The 15142-nt window shown below is 47.8% G+C and overlaps 1 protein-coding gene across 2 annotated transcripts in view; it reads left to right on the plus strand.

Moving 5' to 3' along the window:
• The first annotated feature begins 1629 nt into the window (after window positions 1–1629).
• Phc2 (polyhomeotic homolog 2) overlaps window positions 1630–15142 on the plus strand; it is a 97332-nt gene continuing 83819 nt past the window's right edge. Inside the window, exon 1 of one of the 2 annotated variants that reach the window (XM_021159386.2) lies at window positions 1630–1744. The gene's annotated coding sequence lies outside the window, so the exon portion shown is untranslated. The remainder of the gene's footprint in view (window positions 1745–15142) is intronic. The other variant, XM_029476099.1, reaches the window with a different exon arrangement.

Here is a 15142-nt window from a genome sequence, read left to right on the forward strand (position 1 = left end):
ACAACAGGCTGTTTAATGTGCCACAGGGGATGACGGGCAACTTCTGTGTCCCACTGCCAGGAAGGGAGGAGAGATCTGAACACGTGGGTTGTGTATCTCATGGGAGATCCTGGGCCAGATGTGGAAATGACCACAGTTAGCAAGGATGGAGTCTTACCCACTGGACCAGGCCTGTATTACATGTCTTTAATACATTAGTTCTTTAATGCTTCCAACATTCCTATCCTGTCTTATTGGTGAAGAAACTGAGGCACAAACAGATTATAGAACTTGCCGTAGATCGCACGGCTGATGAATGGCTAAGCAGCATGTTAACCCAAGTCAGTTTGCCTCTCTGTCTGTGCTCTTAAGTCTCAGTTTAGAAGGAAATTGGATTTTAAGTCAGTCTGGTGGGAAGAAATGTTCATATATTTTAAATGATCTTAAAGTGTCTAGATAGTTCATTTAAACCACAGGGCCTAATCCAGTAATCCATCTATGCTACATTAAAATCAGTGAACCACTGAACTAAACAAATCCATGGGAGTGTTTGTCCCTTTAAGTGAATTACCAGATCAACAGAGATGAAGGCAGAGACACAGAATCCTAGAGTCCCCTACCAACTGGGTGACTTTATGTTTTGTGACTTCAACACTTGCCACTTGTCACGGAATATATTTCAATCTTGAGTGACAGTCCTATTAGGGAAGGTGTTCTTATGCCTAAACCTAAGTTAAATGAGCCTGGTATAATGAGGTGCCTTTAGAATATAGCTTTGGAGTAGGATAAGCCAGGATTGGAATCTAAGTGTGTGAAGTACTGGAGGAATAAGTATGGACATTTCCTTGCCCTGCATTGAAGGTTCAGTGTCTGGATCAGTAAAGTGGCCATAGCAACAGTGCAATTAAGAGTGGATGTAAAATTTTTCGATAGCCTGAGCACACATGGATTGAATGATTAACTATCGGCTCCTAACAGCTGTTTGGCCCAGGCCTCATCTGTAATATGTGTACCAGGTTTATGCCTCAGAAGGTCATTGTCCGGCAGTGCAAAGGTGCTCCACTGCTGATGTATGAAAATTCTTTCGACTGTCTGTATACAGTCTTCCCCTCGACCGCTTGGAATTGTGAAGAACGCAGGAGAGCCCTGGGCCTGATGTTCTCACATTTCCACTTTACAATGTAGTATGGTGGTTGTGTGGCTTTGGGTGTGTGGCTGAGCCTCTCTGAGTATAAACTCGCCCCAGTGATCAAATTAAGTTTATGATATGTACTTCCTAACGCTACCAGAGAGTTAGCTGCAGAAAAGTGTTAGGCACGTGGTTTAAGTGTTCAGAGCCTTTCCGGAATGTAAATTTCCCTGGCTAGACCAAGTTGAGGTGCTCTCCATATGCAGAATAGGAAAAGTACCCGGAGTCCCGGTGCGGAGTTCAGGTAGAGGAGATGCTCCAAAGGGATGGCAAGGCTCCAGAGCCTGCGCCCCCTCCTCCGCCCTCCCCTCCGTTGCCATGGCCACCGGTTCAGTCCCAGAGCAGCACCAAGGCGTGTTCAATTCAATCTCCGCCTTCTCCGAGTGACGATTGGCTGGAGTGGGCACGTGACACTCTCCGGTATGCTAATACATGGTAATCGCCCCCCAGGCCCCTCCTCCGCGGGCCACAGCGGGGCAGCCAGCAGGGTGCGCGGCGGAGAGCCGAGGGGGCGGGCTGAGGGGCGGCCCCGGGAGAGCGCGGCCAGGTGGAGGAGGAGCGCGGAGGCCACCGCAGGTAACGGGCGGGCGCGTGCGCGCTGGGGCTGGCTGGCGGCGGCGGGGCGGCGCGCGGGGGACACCCGGCGCCGCGCGGCGGGTTTAACCCTTTGGGCACCCAGCTGTCACGGTGCGGCGAGAGGGCCCTGCGGCGCAAGGCTGGGCAGCGCGGTGGACACCGGTTCACCGCCGACGCGGACCCGGCCGCGATGAGGACCGCGGCGATCTCTGGAGTCAGGGTTTGCGGGAGGCAGTAGAAGAGCCGCTGAAGTCCCTGCAGTCGCGCGATCTCGGGGGCGCGTGGCCTTCTTACGTGGAGAGGCCCGCCCCTGCGGCCCGTGTCCTCTCGGGGACTGTGGAGACACCGGGGTCCGGCCTCCCCACCGCGCGCCTGCTCTTCCGCGGCCTGACAGCCCAGCCACAGGCTCTTTAGATCCCGAGTTAAGCTGGGTGGGGGTTGCTGGGCATCGAAGGCGAGGTCGAGATGGTGCATTGGGGAGCAAACTGTGCTTGTTGTTACTGGAAGAAAAGAGCTCTCTCCTTAAGCAAAGCAGGTCCCACGGTAGAGAAGGAGGGGTGCCCAAGGTAGGCACTGCCCCCTGTTTTCTGACCTGACAACCGTGGGGAACAGACCTTGGGCACCAGAGTATGTTGTCATGTCCAGAGGAAGCTCCTGTTTTGCTTTAGTTTCTGGCGAATTCTTTAATGGCTAGGTTTAAATCAACTTCCTCCTCCATCTCCGCGCCTAGGTCTGCTACAGAAATGTTGTCTTCTAATTACCCCTTCCCCCAATTCACTAAGACTGGTGGCCGCATTAGGCTCATGGTGTAATTTAGCCTTCGCCACAATAGAAATGCTAGCACGGAGCTGTGCTGCTAATATCAAGCCAGCCCCAGGAGGTTTAGTGTGGAGGGGAAATGCTCCAGTCTCCAGGGTATGAAAAGCAGGCTAATGTGCTCTCATGGACGGAGCTTACTTTACGAGTCTCAAATCGTTTCTTCACAACAAGGGGAAACGTGCTTCCACATGAAAAGTCCCAGCGACCAAACCTAGGTTTGCAAATCAAATGCGAATTGTACTTGCAGGCTGCGTATTTATCAACACAACGACAAACACTTGGTATAAACCAGGCACGCTGTTGTGTCTAGAGGATGCCACACTGACTAAGATAATTAGCCCTTGTCCTCAGAGAGGTGGTGGAAGAGACAAACTGTTAGCCAAAGTGATAGCAGAAGAACAGATGGGGATGCAAGAATGGATCTGTTAAATGTATGCAAAGTCAAAGAAGGCTTTCCAGAGAGCATACTTCAGCAAAGTGTTGAAGGATGAATAGGAGTTTGTTGCAAAGGTTAGGGAGGACATTGAAACAGAAGGCTCAGTGAGTGGTGTGACTAAGGAAAATTCTCTCAGGTGAATAGCTTCCCCCGCCCTTTCATTTTTATTTGGGAATTGGCTTTATATTGCAATCCTGCCTCCTTTACTGTGTGACTTTCTAAAAGCTGGCTTACATGTCTCATTCCTATCATGATTTTCCAGTGGTATTTTCCCGTGAATTCCACCCTGTGAGCTTTTGTGAACCTCACTCCTGGTCTTTGTCACCGGAGAAAAGGTTCAACAAGTGGAAGCAGAAAGGAGTGGTTTCAACGGCTCCAAGGTAGAGAGTCTGGCCCTGGGCACAATGCTCAGCAAAAAAAAAAAAAAAAAAAAAAAAAAAAAAAAAAAAAAAAAAAGGAAAGAAAAGAAAGGGAGGGAGGGATGGCAGCCAGGGAGGTTGCACATGCCTGTAATCCTAACACAAGCAACTGAATGAGGAAGGAAGAATCTCAAGTTCCAAGCCAGCCTGGGCTACATATAGAGTTCTAGGTGAGTCTGAACAACACGTGAGCTCCAGGCAGATTACAAACCATGCATACAGGCCGGAACCTGCTGTTAATGGTGCCAGCCGTGTACAGCAGCGGCGAGTCTGACAGCTTCAGCTGTCTTCGTAGAACAGGACCAGTCCATGTCTTTCATGAAGTATTTCCGGGGCTGCCACCTTTCTGTCCTTACTCCTTCCTCTCTCCTGGCCTTTCCTCCCCTTAGTCCCACTTCCACCTATGATTCACTAATGTAGTTTCTCATACTGAGATCCTAACTATCAGAGCAGAGAAACCACACCCTTCTCCGTGGTACCCATGTCCAGAACTATAGCAGTCTGTTATGTCACCTGCCCCAGCTAGCCAGCTTGTCTTTACTTCCCAGTCATGATGAAACAGAGCAAGAATGGGCCCAGATGTGTAAGGTGGGTCTCATTTCCCAGAACTCAATACGTGTTTGAATCGGATAAAGGCCTTTTACCTTCACTTAACCCCAAATTTCCTTTGTGTGCTGGGGGGGGGACAGTATTCATGTACAATGTGTGTGTGCATATGTGACGTGTGTGCTCATGTGTGGTGTGTGTATGTGCATGTCACAGCACACTCGGAGGTCAGAGGGCCTCCTCAGCTGTCAGTCCTCACCTTCCACCTTTTTTGAGATAGGGTCTCTTTATTGCTGCTACACTTTGTGGGTCAGGCTGGCCAGCCTGTGAGCTTCTGGGAGTTCTCCTGTCTCCACTTTCCATCCTGTTGCAACAGCACTGGGGTTGCTGACACTCAGGCCCTCACATTTGCTTGGCAAGTACTTTACCCACTGACCCATCTGGCACCCCCAAATTTCTTTTGAGAATGAGTCGTAGTGAGTTTTTGATGTCAAAGATTAAGCCAAGTAAAGGAGATGACTCTGGTGGTCTCAGATGTGCTCTGGCGGAGCAGACAAGTCTATCAGTGCTGTGAACTTCAAGGTAGCATTGACCGCCTCAGTCAACGTAGTCACACATAATTTGTGTGCAAACACTGTGTGGCGTGTGTGCTTTGATGGACACAGGAAATGAGGAAGGTGGCATGGGGGTTGGGGTATTCTCAGCTTAGAAGAATCTGGATCCTAGTTCTAGTGTTACTGGTCATGTGACTTAGGGCAAGCTCCTTGACTTTGGTTCTACTGGCTTCTTACACGCCTGTGAAGTAAATGGATTCCAAATGTAAGTCATTTCAGCACCTCTTTGAGCTGTAAAGCATTACATTGATTAAGAAAGGAAAACGGGAAACTGTCCAGCACTGTGATTCCCAAGGAAGAATTGTTCAGGGCCCTGGGAAAGCGGTCGCCTGTAATCCCAACCCTTGGGAGGCAGAGGTCATCCTCAGGCTCGGTAGTGACTTTGAGGCTAGCTTGGACTACTTGAGCCCCTATCTCAGAATGCTAAACAAGGGCAGAGAGATGACTTAGTGGGTGAAAGCTCTTGCCATGCATGCCCGACAGACCACTGGAACTCACTAAAAGTGGCACGCAGAAGCATCATGCCCGTTATCCCCTCCTTACCTCTGTGGAGGTGGGAGGGGGAGCCTGGAGCATGAGTTGGAAAGTCATGGGCCAGCCTGGGGTACAGCTGAGCAGAGGAAATAAGAACTCACACCCCAACAAGGTGGAAGAGCCAAGTCCCTAAAGTTGTCAACAGGAACAACAACAGGAACAACAACAACAAATAGCATTACAACAGCAGCAGCCAAATCAACTCAGGGCCATGGTAGATTCTTCTGGAACGAAGATGAGAAGAATCCACAGACCGAAAACACAGTGCTCATAAACTGTGAGGCCGGAATATTTTGAGAGTTTTCAGGGGTCAGGTGACAGGGCTAACCAGTCCGGCAAGATCAAGCTCAAGTAGACAGGCCCATGGGAGGCATGGGATGCCATCTGAAGAGTTACAATTTTATCCTACAGACGGGAAATGGAAGATCTGGGGTTAGGTAAGTTCGGTGTCGTGAAAGCAGTGTTTGAGAAGATTCTCAGCGGTAGGATAAAGACTGGAGTTGGATAGGGAGAGAATGGACAACACAGCCAGCTAGCAAGTTACTTAAACAGGGCGGCTGTGAGAGGGTTAGGGTGGCTGGAAGAAAATCAGAGGCGAGTCCAGTCTGTAACGAACAAGACTGGAGTTGGATCCGAATAACAAAGACAAGAGAGCATCGTTATAGTCTCAACCCTGGTAAAGAGTTAGCAAAAGTGAGGCAGACCATACTGAAAACTGGGGGAGAAGAGGTGAATACTGAAGTATCCAGAAGTGATCCTAGAACTTCTCAGGCGACAAGCCCTGTGCTCGGGAGTAGGCAGTGACTGATGTTCCAGAGAGAGAGAGGTCTGGCATCTAATATGGAGAATGTAACAGTGGGAGCCAGGAAGTTAGCTGAGTTCACCTGTGGGAACATAAAAATACCAGGGTAGAGAGATCTGAAGATGGGGCCCAGAGATTGCCTCCCTTAGGGAGCTGGTGACAGCAGACGGAGTCAGCATGGCAGAGAACAAGGGGTATTGGAGAAGCAAAAGCACCTTTGAACTCATTTATGTGACACAGGCATGCTAACCCACCATCATGCGTGATGTCTCTGATAGACACGGGACCAGCTGACTCAGATTGAGGGACAGCCAAGCCAGACACTGCTGCAGGCCTGTGGGGGTGGCAAAGAGCTCCTGGGATCCACCTGGGTCTGTTAACACAAAATCCTCAACTCCATGCTGTTGCCACGGGCATGTAGTATCACACAAGCCAAGAGAAGAGAAAGAGTTAAGGAGGGAATGAGTCTGCAACGCGAAAGTGTACAGGGCTTGTGAGGAATGGGTCTTGTCCAATAAACAGGAGGCCATTCATAACTCTTGGACCGATAGCATCACCTTAGCTGGGGGATGGAGCATAGGTACACTAAGGGGCTAGATAAAAAGAGAAGCATGGTACAGATTAGAACTGACAGCAGTGCAGTTTATCCGTCTGTGCTTACCACTGAAGACAAGAGGAAGCCATTAGAGTCTAGCAGAAGACGTGGCCCCCTCCGCCTGCTTCATAATTCTGTCCTAAAATACTGTTTCCTTGACAACTTTTAATAGCAGTTATTTCTGTCTGCGTGTGTGCACATGTGTGTGCCGATGCATGTGCGTGTGCGTGTGTGTGTGTGTGTGTGTGTGTGTGTGTGTGTGTGTGTGCATACATGTGGAGGCTAGAGGCAGCCTCCGCTGTCCTTCAGATACTGCCAATCTTGGCTTTCTTACTGTGACTGTTTCTTACTATTGTTGAGACAGGGTATCTTGCTGGCCTGAAACGGCCTGATTCAGGCAGGGCTGGCTGGATCCACCTGTCTCCACCTGTTCAGCTTGGGGATGACAAGAGCACATTGCCACACTGGCTTCACCCGGGTTCTGTGGCTGGAGCACAGGGCTTCATGTTTGCGGGACAAGCGTGTTACCTTCTGAGTCAGCTCCGGCCCCAGCGATTCACTCTTAAAATTGCTACCTGTGCATCGTTTTAAGCAGGGACCATCGAGTGGTCATTTCTTGAGAGCTTGTTAGTGTACTAGGAGTTCTCTGCTTTCTGTGCTTTATCCCATTAAGTTCCTCACAACGCTGGAAGATGCGATGTCACCTTAACCTTGCTGAGCAAATGTGTGTCAGGGATAGGGCCAGAGCCAGCTGTGACTCAGCTCTTACATGTAACTATGTTGTACTGTTTTGGAAAGCAGGATTGGTTTTCTGAGAAGGCAGCCTACATCCTGATGTCAGAAGGACCCCATGTTTGGCTTACTGCCTGGTGGAACTCAATTGTAGAGATGGGGCATGCTCTCACTCTTGCTTCTGTGTGGAGGTCCAAGGGCAGACAACGTGTGGTGTTGGCCTCTGCCTTCTACCTTGTTTGTGTTTGAATAGCTGGCATGTGAGCTGCTGGGGATCCACCTCCGATGGTTAGGAATGCTGGGATTACAGTCATGGACTACCATGTCCAGCTATATTTGTTTTGCAGGGATTTGAACTTGGCTCTTTATCCTTGTACAGCAAACGAGCTTGCCTACTAAGCCATCTCCCTGACCCTTGAAATCTTTATAATTTTTAACAAGCTGTCCTGAATGTTCGTTCCTCGTGTGATAGGCCTCATAGACTAGGTTCTGGCTGAAACTGTCAGCAGGGTTCCCCTTGAAGCTGAAAGGTTTTTTGGTTTTTGTCTTGGTTTTTGTTTTTGTTTTTCCCGTAGCCTTTATTTTGGGCAAGTGGTTTGGTGGCTCAAAGTCCTTACTGTGCTATGATACCTAATCATATTCCATTCGTTCCCCATATTGTGGGGACTCTTTGGGTCTAGACTGGTGGTTTCGAGGACAGCAGGGAAGTATCTTGAACATCACCTTGCTACCTAACCAGCATGAAAGACTGGCAACTTAGGAAAGCCACCCATCATTTGAGAGGCTTACAGGATGGAGTTGCGGTCCTGAGGATACTAAACAGGAGTTCACTTCTGTTCTTTTTGTGGTCAGTTATAAGCCATTTGTTCGTGGGAGGCCGGGGGACTTTGTCAGCCTACTGAGAGAAAAATGAGCACAGGTGTGCTGTGACTCGTCCACCCCATCTGGACAGGCAGTGCTCCTCAAACCACAGGCTCCCTGCGGGGCTGAACAACTGGCCACAGCTGTCTGCACTGCTCACGTCACGCCCTTGCCTTTGCTCCCGCTCTGTTCCTCTACACACAGGATGGTGAAAAATGTGGAAAGTTCCCTCTTCGTGCCCTTTCCCCTTTTGGGTTCCACTCATGGTCACTTGGAACTGACAGTGAGGAGAATATTTGTGTTCACTGATATTGCTGTCTCAGAACCAGTTTTCACTCACCCACCTATCCCTCCCACTCCTCTGGGTAATAATTTAACCAAATCTTGACCATATCCTGGTATAGCTTGAGACTAACCACCCATCGGTCAAGTCCTCCTAGCCTTGTGGGGGAAGGCAGACAAGACTGTGATGGTGCTCCGCCTCCTTTCGTTGTCTGCTTTCTCATTGCATGTGTTCCTGTTCTCCACTCCCAACCCTGCCAAGTAAGTCTAAGAATGTGTACGGGTGGAAACATGAAAAAAATTTTGGGTACACTGTAATCTGTAGCATATGTCTTGAACCAAGCCTTCCAGGGCTAAGTCTTTCACAGGCTCCCTCTGGGCACGTGGCTCTCTTCTTGTCCTCTAACCTACCAGTCTAGACCCAACGGAGTCCCCACCATATGAAGAACAAATGTATGGTCAGGTGCCATAGCAACAGGAGCAGCGGGATGCGAGGGTGGGTCAGGTGGTGGGTACCTGCTGCTGTGGAACCCCTCCCACTCCTCCCACGTGTTCTGCTTACAGCCATCAGCTTCTCCTTATCTGTTAGGAGTCATCCCCACTGTCGTTTCCCAGAAGCCTTTTCTAGCTTACTTTCCTGTCAGCACCCTTCCTCTCCCATCATCTTAATCCTGGCCACATGACTGTAATTTCTGGGGACTGTATGACTCTGTTCCTAGCACTAGTCGTTGGATGTAATAGTTGGTTAATAGATGGCTGTTGAACAAATCAACCCTACACTTTCACTGCCTCTAAAAAACTGCAAAGTATCCAGGCTTGTGCCCTGTATAAATATATTCCTCTTCAGGCAGAGGCAGGCGGATTTCTGAGTTCGAGGCCAGCCTGGTCTACAAAATGAGTTCCAGGACAGCCAGGGCTATACAGAGAAACCCTGTCTCAAAAAACCAAAAAAAAAAATTCCTCTTCATTCCCCCTCCTCTGGGCTCATGTGTAAAGGAAGAAATTGTAAAGAAACCACACCAATGCAGGCTTGGCAACTTACCTGCTCTGGCGAGGTCCCTGGGCCATCCCCACTCTGAAGCTGTCTCTGGCCTCAAAAAGAACCATACGTGTCGAAGTCAGTATTGGCTCATTGTTGATGGCAGGGTCTGTTTCCAGCTTACTGTGGGTTTGCCAGCATCAAGCTCTTTGATAAATACTTGTCAGATAAGCGAACTCAACTCCTTTGTTGATAGCACATGCCCCATGCCTGCCACCCGTGTCCTGAATCACTGTCATCCAGGACCTCTGTTTGGCATCATCATTCCATGGGACCTAGACTTGTCACCTAGGCTCTTGACGCTCCCCCAACCCCCATGCAAAGTCAAGGTACCTCTCTGTCTCGTGATCATAACAACCTAATATTCCCCAGGAGAACACCCCTCCCACCGTGTCTGTAGGAGAGTATTCCTTCCTCTTCCTGTCGCCAAAACCATCCAGAATCCATGTGTTGTTCATATCTGGAATTGCATTCAAATTTCTAAAGGAAGTTAGCTGAAAAACGCATTGGAAATATCAGGTTGGCGGGTTGTAGCCATGCAGGGAAGGCTCCGCTGTAGGTTTCAGATGCTGTCTGATAGTCAGGAAGGAGGACGGGGACATTTATAGGGAAAGAAGCCCCTCTGCCTGGAGTTCCCTTAAAGCATCTCACCAGCTCAGGAGGAAGAATCCCAGCTCAGTTAGCCTCTGTGGTGGGGAATGTGTTCTTCTCATAGAGAGAGAGAGAGAGAGAAAGAGAGCCATGAGCCAGGCTGAAGGCCTGACTGTATGTGGCCTCACTCCCCTCCCACACATGTTCTGGGACTCAGAAACAAGACTGTTGGTCATGTTTACAGTGAGAACACCGAGCCTCTTGCCTCTCGGTGATCTTACCATTTAAGGTCCCCTCAGATGCTCTCTCAGGAACTGTCTTAGGATTCTCTTCAGGATCCTTGGCAACCAGTTACCACGATAGCTTCAAACATCACAAGAGTAGTATCTGTAACTACTGTAAAGGCAATGGGTTATGGGAGCTGGAGGCAGCTCAGTGGGTAAGCATGCTCATCCTCCAGTGCATCAGGCAGACCACAACCACCTGTGACCCCAGTTCCTCCTCTGGCCTCCACAGGCACCAGCACACATGTAGTGCACATGTAGACATACAAGCACAACAAACATACACATTAAAAGTAAAAGAGGCCGGGCGGTGGTGGCGCACGCCTTTAATCCCAGCACTTGGGAGGCAGAGGCAGGCGGATTTCTGAGTTCGAGGCCAGCCTGGTCTACAAAGTGAGTTCCAGGACAGCCAGGGCTATACAGAGAAACCCTGTCTCGAAAAACCAAAAAAAAAAAAAAAAAAAAAAAAAGACAGGGAATTTTTAGAGATGCTTACATTAATATCTCTCTCTCTCTCTCTCTCTCTCTCTCTCTCTCTCAGCCTGTCTCTTCCTCCCCCTCTCTGTCTGTCTCCATTCATGTTTAACATCCATACCAAAATGCCATCTTTGATAAACCTTAACTCTGCTTCTGGGTTGGCAGATCCTTTATGGTCAGATCTAAGGTCAGCGATTTGTTAGTCCATGACACTGACTGACATAAAAGTTTCATCAAGTCACTGCGTGTTCATTTTTATACCGACCCAGGAATCAAAGGGAGGAGGGAAGCAGGTGGGTAAACCTGGTTACCAGGGGACTTCTCCCAACAGAAATGTGAATATGGAAAGGATGCACACAGTGCAGAAGCTAGGGGACCTGCTATTCCATCCTTTCCCATCGGGGAAGGACAGGAGGGAACCACAAGCACAGGTCAGTGAGGTGCAAGGCTTCTCCAGGTCCTTGAGGAGGAAGCACTCGGCTCTCTCCAGAGCAGGGCAGGGGAGTTCTCCAGGACAAATGATGACTGCTACGGGATACCCACTCCTCCAGGGAACTATCTGAAATTGGAAAGTTGCTATGAATCCATTTCTACAATTGGTTTCTTTAACAATGATTTATTGGACATTTTGTCAAGTTGTCCAATGCATGGAAGAGGAAGTGAAAGCTGAGCTCAGCAGTGGCCTGGAGGCAGGGTTTACACCTGGAGGTTTATTTGTTTGTTTGATTGTTTGGTTGGTTTTTCCAGACATTTTTTTTCCCTGCATATCCCTGGCTGTCCTGGAACTCACTCTGTAGACCAGGCTGGTCTTGAACTCAGAAATCTGCCTGCCTTTACCTCCCAAGTGCTGGGCTGGGATTAAAGGTGTGCACCACCACTGTCTGGCACAACTGGATGTTTGTAAATATGACCCTGAATTTCTTTTCTGACTGTAAGGAGATCTGAGCTTATTTAAATACTTTGCATTTAAAAAATATTGTTGATTCTGTTGTAAAAACAGTGCAACATCATAGTGCATGCCTGTGATTCCAGCACTTGGAAGTCTGAGGCAGGAGCATTCTGAGTTTCAGGACAGTCTGGGCTACATAGTGGGAACTTGTTTCCAAAGAAAAGTTAGGGGTCAGGGGAGATGGGTCTGGGAGATGACGCAGCGGGTAAACGCACCTCACACCAAGCCTGACAGCCTCAAATGTCTGAAATCCACAAAGTGGAAGGACAGAAGTGACTCCTGCAAGCTGTCCCCTGACCTCTGTGTGTTCCATGGCATGTGTGGGTCCACATACATATGCATGCAGACTCACACTGAATGCATGCATACATACATACACACACACACATACATAATACATAATTATATAACTAAAGACATAAATGTGAAAAGAAATAAGTGGGCAAACACAGCAAGCTTCTCTACTGACATTTCTTACCTTTGGTTCTTGCCTGGGGAAAATCCCATACTGACCTGCAAGACTGAGTCCAGGGACAAAGTCATCTTCTGCAAATATAGGACCAGCTAAAGACAACTCTGTCTCCATTGGGACTAAGACCACAAAAGGCCCTCTTATGCATTGTCTGAAAGAAATGTAATTTCTTTTCTGCTTTAATGTAATGATGGTTTGCGCCATGAATGGCTTGTCACTGGCCTGTACGGAGCAGGAAGTGGAGGTCAGTAGGACACTTAGGTTCCAGCTTTGCCTCTGATGCCTAGATAAGAACCTCATGTTCTTCCCATCCCCCTCTGTGCCCCAGTCCTATTGTGAGTGGTGGGAATACCCATAACTTGTACCTCAAAGGGTTAATGAAATGAGATGGTCTAGTACATTGGTTCTCAACCTTCCGAACTCTGTGATCCCTTGATCCAGTTCCTCGTGTTGTGCTGACCCCAACCATAACATTATTTCATTGCTACTCCACAACTGTAATTTTGCTACAGTTATGAATAAGTAATGTAAATGTCTGATATGCAGCCCGGTAAAAGGGGTCGCAACCCACGGATGAGAATGGCTGCTGTGAGCCATTTGCTACGTTGTGAGCTCTGTGCAGAACTTACCTCTTGCTGTTTGCTGTGACCTTCCACTAATCCTATCTGAAACGGGGAGGCTGAGATGCACAGAGGTACAGCGACCTCCTTGCAGTTGTACAGTCTGGACTCCGAGGATTCTCATCCTTAACTGAGCACTGATGCTCTTTCATTCCAGTTAGCAAGAGGGAAAGAAAAGGAGAATTCCAGTAAGAGGAAAGACAGTTTGATGAAGTACAAGGACATGACAACACTCTCTCAGAGGCAAGTTCAGGCTATCGTAGAAAGTGGGAGATGTCCTTAGGTTCAGGCCCATGGGATGAGCCACCCATGCTTAGGGTGGGGCTTCCCTTAGTTAAACCTCCATTGCCTGTAACCTGTGTGTGTCCAGGATGAATAGAAGTGGGTGTGGATTTGGGCCAGCACCTTTACACGTTTGTGGATGGCAAGGTCATGGGCACCACCCACCCCCACCCCTGCTAGATGTCATTTCTTTCATTATTTTTATTAACAGTTCTGAAGTGTTGGGAGTTGAGTTTTTGTGTATTTTATCATCCATGCCTGATTCTATTACTCAGGAATAATGCAAGTATAAACTTGATCGTCACAACTTGGCCTGTGGCAATGTGCCTCATCTCCAAGAAAGAAGCAATTAGGCTTTTATTAAATTTTGCACCAAGTGTTTAATTTTTCACAGCTTTGCTGGCAACAATGTTTTTTTTTTCTCTTACAGAAAATGCTTAGAATCAAACCATTTTTTGAACCATTTGTTTTCTCTGTGTGTGTAGATGTTCTTAATCCAGTCAGGTTGGAGATCAGGATTAAGCTATTGACTGTGATGGAGGCACTGACTCCCAGCTTGGGAGGTGGCTGGCCCCCTAGCCGTGGCCCGGAGCCGTGAGGTCCTATTTGCCAGTAGCCTTGAGTTTGAGCTTCCCTTGTCAGGCCCTTGCGTCGTCATCATTCAGGACATTCCCACAGAGAATGAGATTCTTGGCTCCCTTGAAACTTCCCTCTTGCTCCTGCTTCCTCCAGGCCTCCTCGCCACACAGGAGACTCTCTGGGCTCTGCTTGTCATCCCTCATTCAGTCAGAAAGTCCAGTCTTACTTCCTGTTTCCCAAGGACATGCAGCTCACAACTGCTGACATATGCACTGTGCTCTCACTTTTTCTGCAGTGCCTAAGACATCACAGTCCCCAAAGGAGTAACTTCCCTGCTCCTACAAAGAAAGAAATCAAAGATAAGATGACCTTTCCACTTCATCCTAAGATGGGACCGTGTGCAGAATGGTTTATATTACATACTGATGACTGGGAGTGTAATTTATTGAACATTTGCATTGGGAATTAAGTTCTTATTCCATGCTTTCAGCAATTCTACAAGGGAAATCGGTTAAATTGCCACCATCAAATACACTTGCTCCCAGTTCTCTCGACTCTGGTTAGTGGTCTTAAAAAGCTGTCTTAGGGTCACAGAAATGGTTCTGTGGGTTTAAGCTTCGCTGTAATAAAATAAAAAAAGAAAAGACAAGGAAAGGAAAGGAAAGGAAAGAAAAGAAAAGAAAAGAAAAGAAAAGAAAAGAAAAGAAAAGAAAAGAAAAGAAAACCTAAGGACCAGAGTTCGATCCCTGAAACCCATCTGAAAGTAGAAGAAAACTGACTCCACAAAACTGTACTCTGACCTCCACATGTACGAGTACCTGGACACATTCTTAGAATAGTAATAATAGTAGCTATATATATATATATATATATATATATACATATATGTATATATATATATATATATTGCTTCAATACATTGGGGATATCCTGCTTGTGCTTCAGGTGAATATGACTGGAATGTGGCTGCTGGGTACTAAGAAGTTTATTTTAGAGCGAACCAAGTATCCTTTACAGATAAACGTTACATTGTAATTGCCATGCAACACAATTTATCCACACTGGTGTAGACTAAATAATGACCCCTCAAATCTAAAGTCCAAATCTCTGGAACCTACAAATGTTGCCTCAAAAGGAAAAGGCTCTTTGTTGATGTGATTAAGATAAAGATCTTGACCCAGGGAGAGTGTCTTGAACAGCTTGATCACAGACATCCTGGTAAGAGGGAGGCACAGAGTGCAGGAGGCAGCCTGGTGGGCTTAGAGACAGAGATTGGAAAGATAAGGCTGTGAGCCATAAGGAATGCTGGAAGACTAGGGGAACAGTCCTTCCTAGTTCTCCCGCAGGCAATGTAGCCTTACTGACTGCTTTGATTTCAGCCCAAAGAAACTAATGTTGTACTTCCACTTCCAGAACTTTGAAGAGTTACATTATGTTATTCGAGCCACTAAATTTGTAGCAAATT

This window comes from Mus caroli, chromosome 4 (assembly GCF_900094665.2).
Source record: "Mus caroli chromosome 4, CAROLI_EIJ_v1.1, whole genome shotgun sequence".
Taxonomy (NCBI): Eukaryota; Metazoa; Chordata; class Mammalia; order Rodentia; family Muridae; genus Mus; species Mus caroli.